Source organism: Mesoplodon bidens, assembly GCF_964165515.1.
Source record: "Mesoplodon bidens genome assembly, chromosome: 6".
In the NCBI taxonomy this organism is placed as follows: Eukaryota; Metazoa; Chordata; class Mammalia; order Artiodactyla; family Ziphiidae; genus Mesoplodon; species Mesoplodon bidens.
This window is the reverse complement of record NC_138162.1, coordinates 46,488,958-46,511,932: the sequence shown is the minus strand read 5'-3', so window position 1 is coordinate 46,511,932 and position 22,975 is coordinate 46,488,958. Positions and strand designations below refer to the sequence as shown.

Here is a 22,975-nt window from a genome sequence, read left to right as displayed (position 1 = left end):
ATGAGGAATACGTTTTCATATAAATGTTGGTTGCAATCCGCCTTTAAGGAAGGTCTTGGAAGTTTACTGTGAATCATTACGACACTGAACAATTCATTGTTTCCCTTCCTAAAAACCACTTTAAAATAATATAATTTATCTAAACAATATAATTTATCTAAACAATAGTTTGTAAGTGCCAGGGACAACAATTAAACAAAGGGTTTATTGTGTGCTACAGGAAAGGAACTAACAGGATTTTTTTAGGACTAAAAATGTTCTTATCTTCTCCCTGGGTGTCAGGAGCTGGAGGATAGTTCAATCAAGGCAAATGCATCTGTCTTGGAGACTTCTCTTGAACCTTCAAAATCTAGCTTTACTGCTAAGTTGACTTCTGTTATTAAGTGAGAAAACTGTATTTCTGTTATCATAATTTTTTCTTTCTAAAGATTTATGTGTTTTTCTAACAACCCAGTTGACATAATTTGAAAATAACACATTTTCAAGGTACAGATAATTTCCATGCTCTGTAATCCATTACAGAGCATTAAACTTAGAGAACAATTTCCTTCATTTAAAAAAATTCACATATCCCTGAATAGAAAAACAGAAAATGAGAAATCAAGCCTCTTACGAATATAGATATGTTTTAGGATGAAGTCAGGGATATCCAATATTACAACTATTATTTAATATTGCCTTGAATATTTTGGCAAATGGGAGTGGGAAGAAGGCAATAAAAAGCAACAAGTATAACTATCAGAAAGAAGAAAGAATTATCACATGATACTCTATCTAGAAACTTTGGGAAATCAATCAGAACTAATTAGAACTAATCAGACTATTCACGAAGGGGCTAGTTATGAAACAAATTACTAACTTTCCTTTATATTAGCAATAGACCAAAAATGTGATGAAAAATATAAATCACACTCCAGGTGCAACAGGATCTCATTATACATAAAGAATAACCACTAGGAATAAACTTAAGAAGAAATGTGGAGGATATAGATTGAAAGAAAATTACAAAACTATGCTGTAAGTCATAAAGGAAGATTTGAATCAAAGTGTTTCCAGAGAAGTGCAAGAGCTGTAAGACCGAAGTCTACCCAGGCCCACGGAGACCCCATTCAAGACCAAAACCAGTGACTTAAGTGACACCCAAACCTAGAAAACTAGGCTTCCTGCAGGATTCTAGTCATCAGTCATTGGACAATGGGAAAGACACTATGTCAAAGGCATCACCAGGTTCACCTGTCACCATGTTTTAGTGGTAATGAGATTTCACACACACAAAAATACAATCAAGTGGAGTTGGACTATCTCCACGGATTGCCAGGTTTCCTGGGGTAGGATTGTGTTACTCTATATTAGCAAAAGTAATGCTTGCCACTGTAAAGAAAGATAAGTCCATTTTCTCAATAGCCAAACAAAATGAAAACTACCTTCTTGCTTATTTAGAAGTCCAATCAACCTGGGATAAGGAAAAAGGAGAGAAGCCAGGTTGATGAAGGCCCTTGCCATCTTCAACACATGGCTTTTCGGGTTGCCCTGAACATCAAAGTCCCACCAGCAGATGGGAGAAAATGGAGAAGAATATTGTTTATGAGCCAGCTCTGAATGAGGTGCCCTTCACTTCTGCTCACATTCCGTAGCTACAACTCAGTCTCATAGCCAACCCAACTGCAAGGGAGCCCAGGAAGGGGGCTCGCACTGCTTCCCTAACCCAACTAAAAGAACAGACAATTGGGTTTATTCAACAGGCAAAGAAAGAGCTGCCCAATTGCTGATATCTTCTTCATATAACTGGAGCTTCCCCTTTAAACAGTTAATTTTTTAATTTTACACATATTGATGCATAACAATTTTTCTGTTTCAACAGAGGGGGCAATAATGAAACTTTTCCTGTGGCTCAGGAGCTTGATGATGTATATCAGCTCTCTTCCTGGGACTGTGGTCAGGAACTCTTGAGGAATCACTAATACTTTCCCTCTATACTAAAATGCTCTAGATCACTATCTTTTTTTTTTTAACCCTTGGGTCTTTTGAAATGTCTTTTCTGAATCCTTCCTCCGAAAAGAATGGTACCTGTCACTTGCTCCTGTCAACACACAGGTTTCTAGCAGTTTATTTCCCCTCTAATGTCCTACTTCTACTAAGGATTTACAATAAGGTAAAAAAATTGAGTGTGAAGTAAAAGCAAAAAGTTGGCTCAGACTGAGGCCCACTCCTGAGTAAAGATTGTGAATTTCTATCACCCGGACCTGCTAGCCTTGACTTTTGTTATCCAGTATCTTTTTGAAATTTTTTCTTCCAAGTTTTTACTGCTTTTAGCAGTTACAAAAAAACAAGTATGTTGGTTTAGGATATGATCCTAGAAAAGAAAACAAAATTATGCCTCAAGGAGAATCACTTTACAAATAGTTCTAACTGTGAAGAAAATTAAATAATAAAAAATAACAAAACTAGAATAATAACTAACAAGGAAAGAGGTCTGCAATATATTGTTAGGTAGGGAAAAAAAAAAAACCAAGCTGCAAAACAGCATTTAGAGTGTAACCCCATTTTTGTAAAAAATAAAAAGGTGTATTTTTGTACATGCATAGAAAAACCTTAAGGAATGGGGAGTCATTTTCTCTAAGGTGTGGGATTGGTGACAAATTTTACTTACAATGCCATTTATTTATGTGTTTTATATTTTATAAGAAGCAGATTTTTTGTAAGCATAAAAAACAGTAAAGATGTTAAAATAAAATTCGCACTGTCTTCTCAGAGTATAACCTCCTGAAAGATATGGATGACAGATGAGCACTCCTCTATATACTGCCTACTGCCACAAATAAGGGGATTCTTAATAAACACTAACATAAACACTGATCTTTATAGACTAAAAATACAAACTAGAGTCTTGAGCTCAGAGTCGATCTCATAGACCAGGCAGGCTCCAGGAAAGTGCTGATGACTTTCCCCTTGGAACACTTCTGCCTGGAAACCTGCTGGAGACCATATTAAGCAGAGTTTCAAGAGCCCATCAAAGGAGCTTATGCTAACCAGAGCCACACTCTAACCTATACTAGAATCATGATGAAAATATACTCAGCTGGGAAAAAAAACTCTGGATAACTATACTGTGTTATAAAGGTTTTCCAGAATCTAGTTCACAAAACATTGATCATTTAGTGTGTGAAACCAACATGCACATAGTAGGCTTTTGCCTCTTGGTGTATACTGAGGGGATCCCACAAGACACCTTCTGCCCAGCATTTTCTCTCTACCCTGCATGAAACTCTATAAGACATTCACAAGAATAAGGCATGAACTCCAGAATACTGCAGTTTAAATGAAAATACATTTGCTAGGAAAGTTATGTATCAGTAAGCTACTGCCCCAAAAATGCTGCGTAACAGATTGACCCCGACCCAAGGGGCATGCACCAAGAAGCATTTATTCTCATGTTCATAAATCTTCAGGTGTGATGTGACAGCCCAGCCTCATGCCGTGGGTGTGTGTGTTGGTTGGGGCAGCTATGCTCCACATGCCATGATTCTTCTGGGAATAGTTTTCATACTTAGTCAGCCTTAAAAGGAGGACACGAAGGAAATAGGACAGGAGGAAGGGGGGAAATGGGGTCTAAAAATATGTAGCACTCTGGACATTGCCTATGAGGGAGGAAAGCCTGGGGGAGGTGCCACAGGAGAGGTTTCTGGAAGAGAACATAATAAAACAGAACACCCTCATGAATGAAATTCACTGATGAAAATTCAGAAATGAAGAAAAACAAGATAAGACAGCAGGAAGACATAGATACATGAGTGTAAAAGAAAATCACAGAGAAAGACAAGTTTTAAGAAACCTGTACATAGAAGTAAAACTGTTCAAGCACAATGTGTTTCTCCATTTGAAACTAGCATTTCTTGTATGGCCATCCCTGATTCATAATCTGAAAGAGGTTGCAAACTACTGAGAAAATCTCTGTAAGAATCCTTTCTACAAGAAAAACAAGTGTGCAAGTGTGTGTGTATGTGTGTACAGGTTTTTTTTAAATATAATTTTATTATTTTTATACAGCAGGTTCTCATTAGTTATCTATTTTATACATATTAGTGTATACATGTCAATCCCAATCTCCCAATTCATCCCACCAACACCACCACACCCCCGCTTGCCACATCAGTGTTCATATGTTTGTTCTCTACATCTGTGTCTCTATTTCTGCCTTGCAAATGGGTTCATCTGTACCATTTTTCTAGATTCCACATATATGCATTAATATATGATATTTGTTTTTCTCCTTCTGACTTACTTCACTCTGTATGAGAGTCTCTAGGTCCATCCACGTCTCTACAAATGACTCAGTTTCGTTGCTTTTTATGGCTGAGTAATGTTCCATTGTATATATGTGCCACATCTTTATTCATTCATCTGTCGATGGACACTTCGGTTGCTTCCATGTCCTGGCTATTGTAAATAGAGCTGCAATGAACATTTTGGCGCATGACTCTTTTTGAATTATGGTTTTCTCAGGGTATATGCCCAGTAGTGGGATTGCTGGGTCATATGGTAGTTCTATTTTTAGTTTTCTAAGGAACCTCCATAATGTTCTCCATAGTGGTTCTATCAGTTTACATTCCCACCAACAGTGCAAGAGGGTTCCCCTTTCTCCACACTCTCTCCAGCATTCATTGTTTGTAGATTTTTTGTTGATGGCCATTCTGACTGGTGTGAGGTGATACCTCATTGTAGTTTTGATTTGCATTTCTCTAATGATTAGTGATGTTGAGCATCCTTTCATGTGTTTGTTGGCAATCTGTATATCTTCTTTAGAGAAATGTCTATTTTACATCTTCTCATTTTTGGATTGGGTTGTTTGTTTTTTTGATATTGAGCTGCATGAGCTGCTTGTAATTTTGGAGATTAATCCTTTGTCAGTTGCTTCATTTGGAAATATTTTCTCCCATTCTGAGGGTTGTCTTTTCCTCTTGTTTATGTTTTCCTTTGCTGTGCAAAAGCTTTTAAGTTTCATTAGGTCCCATTTGTTTATATTTGTTTTTATTTCCATTTCTCTAGGAGGTGGGTCTAAAAGGATCTTGCTGTGATTTATGTCATAGAGTGTTCTGCCTATATTTTCCTCTAAGAGTTTTAGAGTGTCTGGCCATAAATTTAGGTCTTTAATCCATTTTGAGTATATTTTTGTGTATGGTGTTAGGGAGTGTTCTAATTTCATTCTTTTACATGTAGCTGTCCAGTTTTCCCAGCACCACTTATTGAAGAGACTCTCTTTTCTCCATTGTATATCCTTGCCTCCTTTATCATAGATTAGTTGACAATAGGTGTGTGGGTTTATCTCTGGGCTTTCTATCCTTTTCCATTGATCTATATTTCTGTTTTTGTGCCAGTACCATATTGTCTTGATTACAGTAGCTTTGTAGTATAGTCTGAAGTCAGGAAGTCTGATTCCTCCAGCTCCGTTTTTTTCCCTCAAGATTGCTTTGGTGGGCTTCCCTGGTGGCACAACGGTTGAGAGTCCGCCTGCCGATTCAGGGGACACAGGTTCATGCCCCGGACCGGGAGGATCCCACATGCCGTGGAGCGGCTGGGCCCATGAACCATGGCCGCTGAGCCTGCGCGTCCAGAGCCTGTGCTCTGCGACGGGAGAGGCCACAGCACTGAGAGGCCCGTGTACCGCAAAAAAAAAAAAAAAATTGCTTTGGCTATTTGGGGTCTTCTGTATCTCCATACAAATTTTAAGATTTTTTGTTCTAGTTCTCTAAAAAATGCCATTGGTAATTTGATAGGGATTGCATTCAAACTGTAGATTGCTTTGTGTAGTATAGTCATTATCACAATATTGATTCTTCCAATCCAAGAACTTGGTATATCTCTCTATCTGTTTCTGTCATCTTTGATTTCTTTCATCAGTGTCTTATAGTTTTCTGAGTACAGGTCTTTTACCTCCTTAGGTAGGTTTATTCCTAGATATTTTATTCTTTTTGTTGCAACGGTGAATGGGATTGTTTCCTTAATTTCACTTTCTGATCTTTCATTGTTAATGTATAGGAATGCAAGATATTTCTGTGCATTAATTTTTGTTTTTTTTTGTTTTTTTTTTTTTTTGCGATACGCAGGCCTCTCACTGTTGTGGCCTCTCCCGTTGCGGAGCACAGCCTCTGGACGCGCAGGCTCAGCGGCCATGGCTCACGGGCCCAGCCGCTCCACGGCATGTGGGATCTTCCCGGACCGGGGCACGAACCCGTGTCCCCTGCATCGGCAGGCGGACTCTCAACCACTGCGCCACTAGGGAAGCCCTGTGCATTAATTTTTTATCCTGCAACTTTACCAAATATATTGATGAGCTCTGGTAGTTTTCTGGTGGCATCTTTAGGATTAGCTATGTATAGAACTATGTCATCTGCAAACAGTGACTGTTCTATTTCTTCTCCTCCAATTTGTATTCCTTTTATTTATTTTTCTTCTCTGATTGCCATGGCTAGGACTTCCAAAACTATGTTGAATAATAGTGGCAAGGGTGGACATCCTTGTCTTGTTTCTGAGTTTAGAGGAAATGCTTTCAGTTTTTCACCATTGAGAGTGATGTTTGCTGTGGGTTTGTTGAATATGGCCTTTATTATGTTGAGGTAGGTTCCCTCTATGCCCACTTTCCAGAGAGTCTTTATCATAAATGCGTGTTGAATTTTGTCAAAAGATTTTTCTGCATCTATCGAGATGACCATATGGTTTTTATTCTTCAGTTTGTTAATATGCTGTATCACACTGATTGATTTGCATATACTGAAGAATCCTTGCATCCCTTGGATAAATCCCAGTTGATCATGGTGTATGATCCTTTTAATGTGCTGTTGGATTCTGTTTGCTAGGACTTTGCTGAGGATTTTTGCATCTATATTCATCAGTGATATCAATCTGTAATTTTTTTGTAGTATGTTTGTCCAGATTTTGTATCAGGGTGATGGTGGCCTCGTAGAATGAGTTTGGGAGTGTTCCTTCCTCTGCAATTTTTTGGAAGAGTTTGAGAAGGATGGGTGTTAGCTCTTCTCTAAATGTTTGATAGAATTCCCCTGTGAAGCCATCTGGTCCTGGACTTTTGTTTGTTGGAAGATTTTTAATCAATGTTTCAATTTCATTACTTGTGATTGGTCTGTTCATATTTTCTATTTCTTCCTGGTTCAGTCTTGGAAGGTTATACCATTCTAAGAATTCGTCCATTTCTTCCAGGTTGTCCATTTTATTGGCATAGAGTTGCTTGTAGTAGTCTCTTAGGATGCTTTGTATTTCTGTGGTGTCCATTGTAACTTCCTTTTCATTTCTAATTTTATTGATTTGAGTCCTCTCTTTTTCTTGATGACTCTGGCTAAAGGTTTATCAATTTTGTTTATCTTCTCAAAGAACCAGCTTTTCATTGTATTGATCTTTGCTATTTTTTTCTTTGTTTCTATTTCATTTATTTCTGCTCTGATCTTTATGATTTCTTTCCTTCTACTAACTTCGGGTTTTCTTTGTTCTTCTTTCTGTAGTTCCTTTAAATGTAAACTTAGATTCTTTGAGATTTTTCTTGTTTCTTGAGGTAGGGTTGTATTGCTATAAATTTCCCCCTTGAACTGCTTTTGCTGTATCCCATAGATTTTGGATCATAGTGTTTTTGTTGTCATTTGTCTCTAGGTATTTTTTGATTTCCTCTTTGATTTCTTCAGTGATCTCTTGCTTTTTTAGTAACGTATTGTTTAGCCTCCATGTGTTTGTGTTTTTTACACTTTTTTCCCTGTAATTGATTTCTAATCCTATAGCATTGTTGTCGGAAAAGATGTTTGATATGATTTCAATTTTCTTAAATTAATGGAGGCTTGATTTGTAACCCAGGATGTGATCTATCCTGGAGAATGTTCCATGTGCACTTGAGAAGAAAGTGTAATCTGTTGTTTTCAGATGGAATGTCCTATAAATATCAATTAAATCTATCTGGTCTATTGTGTCATTTAAAGCTTGTGTTTCCTTATTAATTTTCTGTCTGGATGATCTGTCCATTGGTGTAAGGGATGTGTTAAAGCCCCCCACCATTATTGTGTTACTGTCGATTTCCTCTTTTATAGCTGTTAGCATTTGCCTTATGTATTGAAGTGCTCTTATGTCGGGTGTATATATATATATATATATATATATATATATATATATATATATATATATATATATATATATATATAATTTTTTTTTTTTTTTTGCAGTATGCTGGCCTCTCACTGCTGTGGCCTCCCCCATTGCAGAGCACAGGCTCCGGACACGCAGGCTCAGCAGCCATGGCTCACGGGCCCAGCCACTCTGCGGCATGTGGGACCTTCCTGTACTGGGGCACGAACCCGTGTCCCCTGCATCGGCAGGTGGACTCTCAACCACTGCGCCACCAGGGAAGCCCCCCAGCTTACTTTTGATTTCCATTTGCATGGAATATCTTTTTCCATCCCCTCACTTTCAGTCTGTATGGGTCCCTAGGTCTGAAGTGGATCTCTGGTAGACAGCATATACATGGGTCTTGTTTTTGTATCCATTCAGTGAGCCTGTGTCTTTTGGTTGGAGCATTTAATCCATTCACATTTAAGGTAATTATCAATATGTATGTTCTTATTACCATTTTCTTAACTGTTTTGGGTTTGTTTTTGCGGGTCCTTTTCTTCTCTTGTGTTTCCCACTTGGAGAAGTTCCTTTAGCATTTGTTGTTGAGCTGGTTTGGTGGTGTTGAAATCTCTTAGCTTTTTCTTGTTTGTAAGGCTTTTGATTTCTCATTCGAATCTGAATGAGATCCTTGCCAGATAGAGTATCTTGGTTGTAGGTTCTTCCCTTTCATCACTTTAAATATATCGTGCCACTCCCTTCTGCCTTGTAAAGTTTCTGCTGAGAAATCAGCTGTTAACATTATGGAGTTGCCCTGTATGTTGCCATTTTCCCTTGTTGCTCTTAATAATTTTTGCCTTTAATTTTTTTTTTTTTTTTTTTTTTTTTTTTTTTTTTGCGGTACGCGGGCCTCTCACTGCCGTGGCCACTCCCGTTGCGGAGCACAGGCTCCGGACGCGCAGGCTCAGCAGCCACGGCTCACGGGCCCAGCCGCTCCGCGGCATGTGAGATCTTCCCGGACCGGGGCGCGAACCCGTGTCCCCTGCATCGGCAGGCGGACTCTCAACCGCTGCACCACCAGGGAAGCCCGCCTTTAATTTTTGTTAATTTGATTACTATGTGTCTCAGCATGTTTCTCCTTGGGTTTATACTGCCTGGGACTCTCTGTGCTTCCTAGACTTGGGTGGCTATTTCCTTTCCCATGTCAGGGAAATTTTCGATTATAATCTCTTCAAATATTTTCTCGGGTCCTTTCTCTCTCTCTTCTCCTTCTGGGACCCCTATAATGCGAATGATGGTGCATTTAATGTTGTCCCAGAGGTCTCTTAGGCTGTTTTCATTTCTTTTCATTCTTTTTTCTTTATTCTTTTCCACAGCAGTGAATTCCACCATTCTGTCTTCCAGGTTACTTATCCGTTCTTCTGCCTCAGTTATTCTGCTATTGATTCCCTCTAACGTATTCTCCATTTCAGTGATTTATTATTCATCTCTGTTTGTTCTTTAATTCTTCTAGGTCCTTGTTAAACCTTTCTTGCATCTTCTTGATCTTTGCCTCCATTCTTTTTCCAAGGTCCTGGATCACCTTCACTATCATTATTCGGAATTCTTTTTCTGGAAGGTTGCCTATCTCCACTTCATTTAATTGTTTCTCTGGGGTTTATCCTGTTCTTTGACCTGGTACATAGTCTTCTGTCTTTTCATTTTGTCTACCTTTCTGTGAATGTGACTTTCATTCCACAGGCTGCAGGATTGTAGTTATTCTTGCTTCTGCTTTCTGCCCTCTAGTGGATGAGGCTATCGAAGAGGCTTGTGCAAGATTCCTGATGGGAGGGACTGGTGGTGGGTAGAGCTGTGTGTTGCTCTGTTTGGCAGCGATGAGTAAAACTTTAATCCGCTTGTCTGCTGATGGGTGGGGCTGAGTTTCCTTCCTGTTGGTTGTTTGGCCTGAGGTGACCCAGCACTGGAGGCTACAGGCTCTTTTGTGGGGCTAATGGCGGACTCCAGGAGGGCTCACGCCAACGAGTACTTCCCAGAACTTCTGCTGCCAGTGTCCTTGTCCCCATCGTGAGCCACAGCCACGCCCTGCCTCTGCAAGAGACACTCCAACACTAGCAGGTAAGTCTGGTTCAGTCTCCTATGGGAGACTGAACACACTACTTTGTGTGTGCCCTCCAAGAGTGGAGTCTCTGTTTCCCCCAGTCCTGTCGAAGTCCTGCAATCAAATCCCACTAGCCTTCAAAGTCTGATTCTCTGGGAATTCCTCCTTCCGTTGCCAGACCCCCAGGTTGGGAAGCCTGATGTGGGGCTCAGAACGTTCACTCCAGAGGGTAGACTTCTGTGGTATAACTGTTCTCCAGTTTGTGAGTCACCCACCCAGTGGTTAAGGGATTTGATTTTATTGTGATTGCGCCCCTCTTACCATCTCATTGCAGCTTCTCCTTTGTCTTTGGATGTGCGGTATCTTTTTTGGTGAGTTCCAGTGTCTTCCTGTTGATGACTGTTCAGCAGTTAGCTGTGATTTCAGTGCTCTCACAAGGGGGAGTGAGCACATGTCCTTCTACTGTGCCATCTTGAACCAATCTCTAAGTGGCAAGATGTACAGGTTTTTTTAAACAAAGCAGATCAGAAACTTCCTAGAATTTGAGCCTTGAATATAAGGATACAAGACTGAAAACAGTACGAGCTCACTCATCATTCTGGTTGCCCTGAGGAGGCTATGTCATGATTACTGCTTCCCAGGTTCTTAGAGTTGCTCCATATTCCTGACTCCTCTGAAGGTCCCCTCTTCCACATTTCCTTCAACTCTGTGAACCATCCTTTAATCCTATCAATAAATATATTTTTTGCTTAGATGAGTTTTAAATTGACTTCAAATTTTAAATCAAATGATTGAAATCAAAGAATTGTACTAGGTACTGGTCCCTTTCCTGTGTTTATCCTCCAAGGAGACAAGAGAGAGAAGGACAGAGAGCTAAAGATGCCTTGAAGCAAGTAACAAGGAATGCCATCACTCAAGAATCTAGTATCCAAAATCATTTCATAAAAATCACTATTACTATGGCAACTTTTTAATGTGCATTCAGTGACTTTATAATATATTAGCACTTTGATGTAAATCAAACTGTATTGGCTTATTCGGCCTTGACTCCTTTTTACACATAGATTGTTTTATCTCATAAAATTCATCAGAGCTGACTAACAGAGTAAAATTACTTTTTCCTCTAAAATTCCTATTGAAATCACACTATAAAGGAAAGCCTTCCATGTTTTATCTTCCACCATCATTCTATAAACATACCCACACACACTCATAATATCCACTAGAGCCCCAGCTCTTGTCATCAGAATCTGTTCTGATGATCCAATATGGTTAACATGGTTAATATGCTTTCTATTAAATGATAAATTAAAAACCATCAAAGTCAAAAGCCTAATGATTTTTTAATAAAATCTGACTAGTTGGAGAGAAAGTTCATCTGGAAGAGTAACTGTGTAAGAGCCAATAATCATGTATTAATGAATAAATATAACCAATCTCTAGAATAAATCAGATTCAGCTTCAAAAAAAAAAAAAAAAGAGCCAATAAAATGTTGGGTATTTTTGGCTGTGCCACCTGGCACGTGGGAGCTTAGTTCCCCAACCAGGGATTGAACTTGCGACCCCTGCATTGGAAGCACGGAGTCTTAACAACTGGACCACCAGGGGAGTCCCTTTTGTTTTGGGGGTTTGTTTTGTTTCGTTTTGGGGTTGTGGGGTTTTTTTTTAAAGAGTCAATAAAATGTTGAAGAAGAAGAACACTGGTCAAACAAGCCATGACCATAGGGAAAGTCAAGGTAGGTGGCAGCAAAGTAGTGCAGAGAGCCCCAGGAGGGAGAGCCCTAGGGAGAGCCCTAGGGAGAGGCATGCCTATTTCTCATCACTCTGAGACAAACACCAGCACTTCTATATCATCTGAACCCAGAACAAGTTCAGACAAACTTTGAGCACCAAACTGTTTCCAAGGCCATATGGCCATATGGGACCACTGAGCATCACGTAACTCATTTATGTGCTACAAGACTCTGAGATTCAACGTCTCACTAATTCAGAGAAGAGCTTCAGTCAAAGAAAATAAATAAAAGAGGAAATAAAGGAAGAGGTGAATCCACATACACTGGGGTCAGTGATGTTTTCACATCTTCAGAGAACTTAGAGAAAGTTTTTAAATCCAGCAGTAAAGACAAATAGATTCTACACAGACACTTGGTCCAAAGGATCAGAAAGAGGAAGTGTAAAGAACAAGCCTTAACTACAAGCCACAATCCTTCCAACCTCAGCAAGACCTAAGAGGGGTAATGATGGGCAACAAAGAATGGGGGAGTGATGAGTAGGGAAGGGACAAAGATTCCACGGTTAAGGAAATAAAGCTGGATACTGTGTCAGTTTGCCTCAGCTTCACAGAAGCCTCATACAAGATTGGCTAGATAAAATGGCAGTAAGGAAGAGAACAGAGGAGAAGTGGGGAGGAAAAGGAGAAGAAAAAAAAGGAAGAATAAAGAAATTCTACAAAATAATATGAATGAAAATTGTGGTATGAGTTTAGTAACAAACAGCTCAATAGTAGTGGAATAGGGAGTCCATAATAGACTCACGTATATATTAAAATTTAGCTCACCATAAATGTGGCATTTCAAGTGAATAAGAAATGAAGCCTTGTTTAATAGATGAGTTGGAGTATTTAGCTAAAAATTGAAAAAATAAACACGGATCCCTACCCACACTATACCACAAAATAAATGCCAATTAATAAAGACCTAAAGTCAAAAACAAAAGTATAAAAGTACCAAAAGATAATATGAGAACATATGTATGAGGAAGGCCTACTTAAGCAAAATATAAAATTTAGGAACAATGAAGAAAAAAGAAAGAATGCCTGATGTGGCTACATAATTTTAAACCTCTGTATGATGAGAGACACCATAAACAAAGTTAAAAGGTCTAAATTTGTTAAGTATTTGCAAAATAAGCAACAAATATGTCAAGAACAAAAAGAGAGGTAACCCAATTTTTTTCATGTGCAAAGGAACATTGACAGAGACTGTTCAATATCTCCAATTCTCATTCTGTGCTGCTTCTATAATAATAAAATTTTATTATTTAATTGGGCGTGTAGTTATACAAAATAAAGATTGTATTTCACAACCTCCCTTAGAGCTTAGTCACCTGTGGCATGTGAATGAATGCTGGCCGTGGAGTTATAGAGAAGGGTCATGAAGGAGGGTCCAGGAATTTTCTTAAGAAACAGTATGTTTGGGTCCTTGACTCTACATCCTACTGCCCAGAGTGCACATGCTTCCATCTTAGACCTGAGGTCAAGGTGAAGGGCTGGATTTGAACAGGAAGAGGGACCCCCTTATCCTGTGGAAGGAAATCAGGAATTGTATGCATGTAGACGAGCGGCAGTGAGGGGGATGGAAAGTGAGCAAGATAATTCTTACTGGCCTCAGTTTTTTGATCAAGTAGGAGAAAACACAGTCAGCTAAGAGTAAGGTGAGAACTTAAGGACAGTGGTAGTGACATCGAATATTTATTGACGACAATGAAGGAGGAACCTGACAACAGCCAATCAACAGAATGAAAGGAGAGTGCTGAGAGCCCAACAAGGGTTCAAGGCCATAGATGTGGGGGGGTGCCAATCTGCAAGGTTTATTGCAAGATCTACTGATATTTTTTTCTAACATTAACTAATCTGAAGATAGGAGTAAAGGAAGCAAATTGTGGCACTGATCCAGGGTTGGGATACAGTAGAGTGGGATGAGCAGTAGAATAAAAATAAAAGGGGTATTTGTGGGAGAATATTTTAGGTGATCAAACGTGAGGGTTCATGGAGAAGAAACAAAGCCCAAGATGGGACCGATAAACTGGGAGGAAGTGGAAAGAGCAAGGGACTGGAAATCTTGATGCTGAAAAACAGAGATAGTAGAAATGAAACTATGAAAAAACTGACAGCTGGGATCAGGATACTTGAGTTTTACTTGAGTCTTCTAAAATGGAGGTGTTCTAGAAGGTGGTAAGTTCCAGAATATGACCACGCAATAGACAGGAGAAGTATAGCACAGTGGTTAAAAGCATGAGCTTTGAAGCCAGAGAGAATTTCTGTTATTAGTTTTATTATTTATCTTCACTTAGCCTTGGTTTCTTCATCACACCTAATTAATAAGATTGTTGTGAGGATTAAAATAATTTACTTAAAGAGCTTTGTTCAGTGCCCAACACATACCAAGCTCTCAATAACTGATCATTTTTAAAAAGCAAAAAAGAGAAAAAACACAGATACCCTACTATTCTGCCTACTATTAAAGAAGATGCACAACACATTATTGGGTAGAAAAAGGTACTACCTTTTATACTGATGCTAATTTTGCTTATGGGCAGCAAACATTTCCAAACTGTAAACAAATGTCTAATAAAAAAAACAGTGAATAGCCCAATCCAGTTATGGGCTCTTCATTTTCCTTGATTGAAAATGTCTTTTAAAATAAGTGCTTGTTATGGTGAGCAGTACTTCAGTAGGGTGTGCCTATTACAATGAATTAAGTCAGCAATTACAGCAGAAACTCAGCCCCTTCAACTAAGCCAATATTTTGAAAAGAAGCATTTTTAAATGAAAGAAAAAAAGAACCTATTTCCAGATAACAAGTAAAAAATGATCATAAGTAAACAGATAACAGAGCCAGTGTGACTGGAGATGGAAGAATTATTCTTGGTAAAGCTGGAAAGGATGTCAGAGTTACCTAATGCAGTCAGCATCTTCATTATCAGAGAGCTTTCCCTACTCCATATGCCCTTATCACACCTCCCTCACTCTGTAAATTATTACATGAAGTGTGGGAAACGTATACCTGTATATCAAAGATAGGAAGTAAACCACCTCAGCAGATGCAGTTAGGAGAACAGATAGAGCCCCTGGTGTGGGCTAAAGGAATAACTGCAGACTTGTGATCTGTTAGTTATGTTTGAGTGCACATGGTTTGCTCTGTGATATACCCAAATCCTTTTAACTCAAATGGCTTTAGGCCACACAGCCAAAAGGCAATGCCTGATGTCCGGTGCCTAGTACATAGTAGGTATTCAACGAATGTTAAAAGCCATTTGCTTATTTATGTAGCCAACATTTATTGAGTACCTAATATGTGCCAAACATTGTTCTAGACATTAGAAATAGAACAAACACATTTTTAAAATTTTGTTTTTATTTTGGTTTTTTTTGCATTATAAATGTAGTACACGATTGTTGCACAAAATGAAACAACACAAAGATGTATCAAAATTTTCTTTGTTGTCAAATATGGGATCAACTATTTTAAATGTTCCATGAACATATGGGGGGAGTATATCTTTTCTCTATTCAAAGGATGTGAGTCTTTCTCCTCTATACATGAGTGCACACCTGGGTGCTCACGTGTACACGCACGCGCACACACACACACGTTTACTTATTGTAGCATTCAATTCCTTTATGTCCTTACTTATTCTTTGCCTCCTGGAGATGTCCAATTTTGATATATATATACTAAAATCTCTCACCATAATTATTTTATATATCTCACCAGTCAATAAAAATTAAGATTAAACAACCATACACCAATGAATTGAGAGGCAAGAGCTAAAGTCCTTTGTTAAGCACCAAATGAATCAGAAAAACATTAAACGAATTCTGTCAATAGAACTGTCTATAGCTAAGTACACTGTGAATTAAGTTACAAGATTTTTTTCTTCAGAAAAATGCTCTTTCTGTTGATGTCAAATTAAATTCCTCAAGCACAAGAACTACATATCAGATCATTTACCTCTTCCCAGTCTGCGAGTCATAATTATTTCCCTTGGCTCATTGTTAATGTGGGCTTTGGTACAGTTGAAAATGACTGTGCAATTAGGTAATTCTATTAAAAAGACAAAAATTAGGTTTTTCTCTCAAGAAACAGAAGCCATATGAATACAGTGATGAGAAACCAAAAAGCAATTCAGAAACAATTTTAATTACAGTACAAAGTCCAAAGTATCTGCCTGCATCGTTCATCTTCAAAGGTCTTTTGCTTTTCGTTTTGATAACTCCTCCTCAGATTTTAAAGGAGTAGATAAGGTGAAAAACACAATTATATTATGTGTATAGAGTAGCCCCATCCAGGAAAAAATGAGCCACAGAAGGAGAGAGGATGCCCTGTTGACTGTCCTTGCTATTAGTCACATTGGTTTAAAACCTCACAGACTTTGTAGGGATAGAATACATGGAAAACAGGAGGAAAGAACCCAGAAGGTGGAAACCATGATAATGATAGGTGTTTACAATTATACAAAATGTTTACTTTCCTTAGTCACCACAAATGAGTTGGAGTGTTAATCCGTACCTGGCCAAGTGACTGAAAGTTTAATCTTGAAGTTGATGGTTGCTCCAAACAATTGTGAAGTGAATTCACCTAAAATTGTCACGTGTCAGATTATTTTTCCACTTTAAAAACATAATAGTTTATTAATTAATATAGAAACTACCCTGCTAGCTCCTATCTTTGGAGGAGGGGCTAAATTATTTCCTTTCTCAAAATTCTTTTGAATTAAAAGTGACTTCTTTTGTCAAGAATGTTTTACTTGGTCCTAAGATATATTTGGCATCTACCAAAATGAATCTTTTCTTAACCTGCTCACCTAAGCCGGCTGCCACTGAGCAAGAGAGGTGGAAAGGGCAGGAGAGCAGAGAGAACCTGCAAGTTGTATAGTTCCTTACATCAGAAAAGAAACCAAGAATTCCAATGAATAGATTAGACCAAATCTACAAGAAAGTTTCCTTAGAAGACAACTATTTGCCATAATCATCATAGTTATTTAGTGACCATATACCAAGAGTTTAACTGTCATTATTTTACAGCAATCCTACAAGGTAGACCTACTGTGTCTCTGTTTTACAGGTGAGAAATCTGAGGATCAGAGAAGTTAAACAACTTGCCAGTGTCACACAGCTGCTAAGTGGTAGATCTGGCATTTGAACCCAGCAACTAGGATGTGGGTTGTTTTGGTTAACATGAGAGACTAAGAAAAATCAGTACTGGTCATTGAGGATAGAAAAGGCACAGGTATTTTGCCAAGAGGTGATGTTAAAATCACTTTTAGACTGGCAGCCCTGGAGCGCGGAGGATATTACGGGGCCCCTTCCTCACTGCCCAGCGTCTGGTCATCCAAGTCCAGCCCTGGTGGGTTGCCCATCAAGCTGCACTCACCCCCTGCAGTCCAGCATGATGCCCTGGTCCATCCAGGCGGAGCAGCAGCCAGCAGGTGTAGTCTTCGTTGTCCAGATCTCACAAAGCCCGGGTCCCTGAGATGAGCAAGCAGCTCCTGCTCTCTGAGAAGGTCTCTCTGAGCCCTCCATGACTCCAAACCCCAGGGAGGTGCCCACACCACCACCACTACCACCACCCCGGGAACTCCTGCCCCAGGTCGTCCCCAACACCAAACCCTGGCGAGGGGGCAAGGGGGCCTCAAAGTCTCCAGCGGGAGCCTGGTGGAGGGCTTGGGGCTTACCCTCCTCTAACCCCAGCCATCTGGGACCCAGGACTCCCTCCTGGTCACGGTCTCCTCTGTTCCCCACCTCCTCTGGCTTGAGCCCCTATGGGCAGCCTCTGGCCTACACCAACAGGCCAAGGATGCCTCAGAGCCCCAGGGGCGTTCTCATGGTGAGGATCCTGGCTCGGCTCCTTCCCCTCACTCAGTGCAGAGACGTGGCTCTGCTATCTCAGCCCATCTCCATGGGAGGAGAAGGGAGGGAGGAAGTGGGCAAGAGCTTCACATGGGCTGAGGCGCAGCCCCGGGCCCCTACCCCGCCCCCTCCTGGGAGGCTTGGTCCACACCTGCCTGGTACCTACTTCCAGGCAGGCCCGTCCATTCCACCTTGTCGCTGGGGGGAAGAAAAGGAAATTTAAATCCAGGGGGCCAGGCCCTGTACTGGACATTTTAGATACTTTATTTCACTTACTTCTCACTGTTTTAACACCTGATTTTACCATAAAGGAAACTGAGACTCTGAAAAGCCAGCCAGAGCAGGGAGGATCCAAACAGCCAAACATGCTGGGTCTCTCTACTCTGCCCTTTCTACCTCCGCTTGCTCAGTAGCAGCAGAGGTTTTATTGGAGTAAGTCATTTTTCAGCTATACTTTTACCTTTCTCTGTTCACATGGTTAGAAGGGAAGGATGGAGATGGGAAGCACATGCTTTTATGAAGGGGACTGAGGGAAGAAGTCAGGTTGTTCAAATAAGATGCCCCAGCCTTCAGACTCATTGCCTTCAGCTCAGCCAGGCTTGGACATTCGCAGCTTGCCTTCTAACATACTTTGACTGAACGTTAAGGCTCAGTAACTGGTTTAAGGGAGATGTTCTCTGTGAATACGTGAGGAGGCACCTGGACATAAGGGAAGAGTTCTAGCTTCTAATTCCCTATTCTCCACCCACTACCTTGGTCTGGGACAGAACCATTCTGAGTTTTTTTTTGTTTTGTCTTGTTTTGTTTTTTAGCTGCGCTGCACGGCTTGCGAGATCTTAGTTCCTCCCGACCAGAGATTAAACCCAGGCCACGGCAGAGAAAGCACAGAGTCCTAACCACTGGACTGCCAGGGAATTCCCAGAAACACTCAAGCAAATTGAAACTAAATTCCTCAAGCAAAGTGAAACTGAACCCACCTACCTCATGGCATTGCTGCCAAGGTTGGTGACTGTCACAAAGGGAGCCTCAGTGCTGTTTATTTAGTGCCTCCCTCTATACCCAGCAGACCATATTTCCAGGCCCCAGAGGAGGGGAAAAATCTTATCTTGAAGAGACCAGTTTCTATTTCTCAGGGCAAACCCAGCTTGAGAATTCCTTTTGTCCCCAAAGACATGCCTGTCCTCACTGCTCTCCCACACACCTGGGCAGCCTAATGCTCCCTATGCCCATCTCCCTTTCACAAATGAGTTGTCATCTCTTTCTCAAAAAGTAGACTCCACTGTGGTATTCCTCCCACCACCAGTAACTGGAAAACAAGCTCTGCCTTTACAGAACAGTATGCTCAGCAGGTCAGCCTGGCAAACTGGAGTTTCAGAAAGGATTCCTGGAGGATTTTGCGGTGTTTTGGAGAGTGCCTCTGGGCAGATCACACACTGTGACAAGTTCTTTCCAAATTGTGACAATTCAATCATGCCTTCTACAAAGGACTGACTTTTTACACTTAACATGGGTGGTAGCTGCCCTTGCTCATTTTCCCCAAAATCTTGAAGTGAGCTTGGGACAGCGAAACGGAGGCAAATGCGTGGTTTTCCGAACACTGCTTCCATTCTGTGGCACCTGTGAACTGGCAGATGGGCACAGGCAAGAGGTGAGGAGCCTCTGCTGACAGTTATGCTGGAGTTTAAAATGTCTGTGCACATTGAGCCCAGGAAGGCAGCAGCTTCCAAACCCCACCCCCACCAACTGTCAGAGGAAGAAAAACAAACAGCTGGAGGGGGAGTGGAGGTCTCTCACTGTAGTCTCCCTAATTTACATGGCTTGCTGCTAGCAGTTGTATTCTTTTCCCTTGAAATTTCTTCTCTCTAATCATAGATTCTCATTATCAGAGAAGCGGGACATTGGGAGGGGAGGAAAGAGATGCTTACTTCATATTAAAAAATTTCCCGATCAGGGCTTCCCTGGTGGCACAGCAGTTGAGAGTCTGCCTGCCGGTGCAGGGGACACGGGTTCGTGCCTGGTCCAGGAAGATCCCACATGCCGCGGAGCGGCTGTGCCCAGGAGCCATGGCTGCTGAGCCTGCGCGTCCGGAGCCTGTGCTCCGCAATGGAAGAGGCCGCAACAGTGAGAGGCCCGTGTAACGCAAAAAAAAAAATAAAATAAAAATAAAAAAATTTCCCCATCAGATAATGCTTTAAACCTTGTAACAGGGGCTTCCCTGGTGGCACAGTGGTTAAGAATCCACCTGCCAATGCAGGGGACACGGGTTCGAGCCCTGGTCCGGGAAGATCCCACATGCCGCGGAGCAACTAAGCCCGTGCACCACAACTACTGAGCCTGCACTCTAGAGCCCCCAAGCCACAACTACTGAGCCTGCATGCCACAACTACTGAAGCTCACACGCCTAGAGCCCGAGCTCCACAACAAGAGAAGCCATCACAATCAGAAGACCACGCACCGCAACGAAGAGTAGCCCCCGCTCACCGCAACTAGAGAAAGCCGCGTGCAGCAACAAAGACCCAATGCAGCCAAAAAATAATTAATTAATTAATTAATTAATTTAAAAAAAATCTTGTAACAGGACATTCACCAAAAAAAAAAAAAAAGAATCTAGACACAGACCTTACATCTGTCACAAAAATTAAATCAAACTGGATCATAGACCTAAATATAAGATACAAAACTAAAACTCCAGGAAGATAACATGGGAGAAAATCTAGGTGACAATGGGTTTGGTGGTGACTTTACAACATGAGTTGGGGCAGGGGGAGTGGGGGGGGGATGAATAATAAATTGCACTTCATTAAAATTAAAAATCCTTTAACTGGGGACAAAATTTTTTGTTGTACAAATAGAACTGAAATGCAAATTCCTATCTGAAGGAAAGAATACTGGGGTTTAAAATCACAGTAAAGTATAAAAGACTAATGGCAGATCCTTGCCTAGGTCATATTGTTTCGTTGCTGTGATACAGGTAAGGAGAAAGGAGATGAGAGCACCCAAATACAACTACTCATTTATAAGAAAATACAAAGAAAAAATACATGTGACACGTACAAGGAACAAAGTCTTATTCTAGGGATAAACATACCACTTCCACTTTAGCATCTTGAACATATGCCTTCTCAATGGACACAAGGAAATCTGATGGTTCAGGTCTTAAAATTAGATTAAATATTTCCTTGTTATCAACAGCCAAGGCAGTTTCCGTAAGTCTCAGATCCAAGCCAGCAATCAATTCATAGCAGTAAATATTTTCATTATTTAAAAAGTTCAATCATGAAAGTAACTAACAAATGCAAGAACTACTTTTCTGAAAAATATCACTTTGTAATATAAGCAAACATTCATCAAATGCAATCAAGAAAAAAGGAAGAAACACAAAATGCAAGATATGAGAAATGGAAAGAAAACAACAGAAATCAAAATTTCCCCCCCAAGAAGATGACGTATATAATCTTTGCTTTCAACTCTCAAAAATTATTAAAGGGGATCCAGGTCACATCAGGGAGAGTAACCCTTCTCCAAAATCTCCTCCTCCCTTCCCTAGTTCTCCCGACCACTCAAAAAAGGGGTAAGACAGGAATAAAGACACAGACCTACTAGAGAACGGACTTGAGGATATGGGGAGGGGGAAGGGTAAGCTGTGACAAAGTGAGAGAGTGGCATGGACATATATACACTACCAAACGTAAAATAGATAGCTAGTGGGAAGCAGCCGCATAGCACAAGGAGATCAGCTCGGTGCTTTGTGACCACCTAGAGAGGTGGGATAGGGAGGGTGGGAGGGAGGGAGATGCAAGAGGGAAGAGATATGGGGACATATGTATATGTATAACTGATTCACTTTGTTATAAAGCAGAAACTAACACACCATTGTAAAGCAATTATACTCCAATAAAGATGTTAAAAAAAAAAAAAAAAGCTCCCACTTCCCAAATGACTCAAGGTCCTCTCCAAATGTTCACCTCCTGTATCTTCTTTCTCTTCCTCCCTTTTCACTATGTAGTTTGGTTTAGCTTCTCTGACTTCTTTTTGTTGCCTCTCCACTTCTCTCATTACTTGAATTCTCTACCACAAAGGATATCTGAAGCCAAAGTCCTGACCATTCTCTCCTGATTTTCAGGTCCTATTTGCTCCTCCACTTCTCCTGATCTTTATGTCTGAAGTCTGGCTTTCAGGCCACAAAGCACTCACACATGAACTAACCTATAAATGTTATCTCCCATTCCCACCCCATCAAAAATGTTTCCTGGAGTCCAAGTCAACACTGAAAAAGTAGCCCTCAGGAACCAAGAGGGTTCATTCCCAGAACTCAAGGACGGTTCAATATTTGGAAACCTAATATAATATGCCACATCAACATAACACAAGGGAAATCATGGGACTTCAATGGCTGCTGAAAGACATTTGTAAATACAAGTAGGAAGTTGCTGTGTACAACAATTTTGAACAAAATGTAGTTGATATCTCTGTGAAAGAAACAGAGATTGAGGTTGTGGGCAAACAGAGAAAATATAGTCTTCTAAATCTAGTGATAGGGAAATCATCCAGAACATGAATTACCTTCATCTGTGTCATTCTCAGGCCCAATTGAACCTGTTAAAGGCTTGGAATTTGGACTTGCAGGATGTCTTTCCATCTATAGAGGACTGGAGAAGTGATATGACTTGTTAAAATTATTAGCCATTTTTGGCTTTACCAGTTATTAATATAAATTAACTGAATGTTGATTGCATTCCCTTGTGACCTATTACTTTTTTTAAATAAAACTTGGTTTTTCTCACATTCCCAAAAACATATTCACTGTAGCTAATTAGAAATATTCACAACATAATGAAAATTATGTTACCCACATTCTCACCATCCAGAAAAAAACACTAATTAACATTTTAGTATATATTCTCCCACCATGAGTTTGGGAATATAAGCGTTCTTGGTGTTTAATAAAGACTTAACTTTATCACTGGTGTTAAAACAATCACTTCTGTGTCCCAAATGACTCAGTGGGGTATCAGAGGCTACTAGACTAAAGAATTTTAACAGACTCTTGAGGCAAGAGTTTAAACATTTGTCTGCCCGCAAAACACAGTATTAGATGTTCTCCCATTGATAGCAGAGTTAATTTCTGTATGTGGTTTGGAAAAATG

At 40.2% G+C, this 22,975-nt stretch overlaps 1 protein-coding gene across 2 annotated transcripts in view; it reads right to left on the bottom strand.

Moving 5' to 3' along the window:
• APTX (aprataxin) overlaps positions 1 to 22,975 on the bottom strand; it is an 82,321-nt gene that overhangs the window by 8,186 nt on the left and 51,160 nt on the right. Inside the window, exon 10 of one of the 2 annotated variants that reach the window (XR_014016031.1) lies at positions 22,392 to 22,477. The exons of the other annotated variant lie outside the window; for it this stretch is intronic. The gene's annotated coding sequence lies outside the window, so the exon portion shown is untranslated. The remainder of the gene's footprint in view (positions 1 to 22,391; positions 22,478 to 22,975) is intronic. 2 annotated transcript variants of the gene reach the window in all.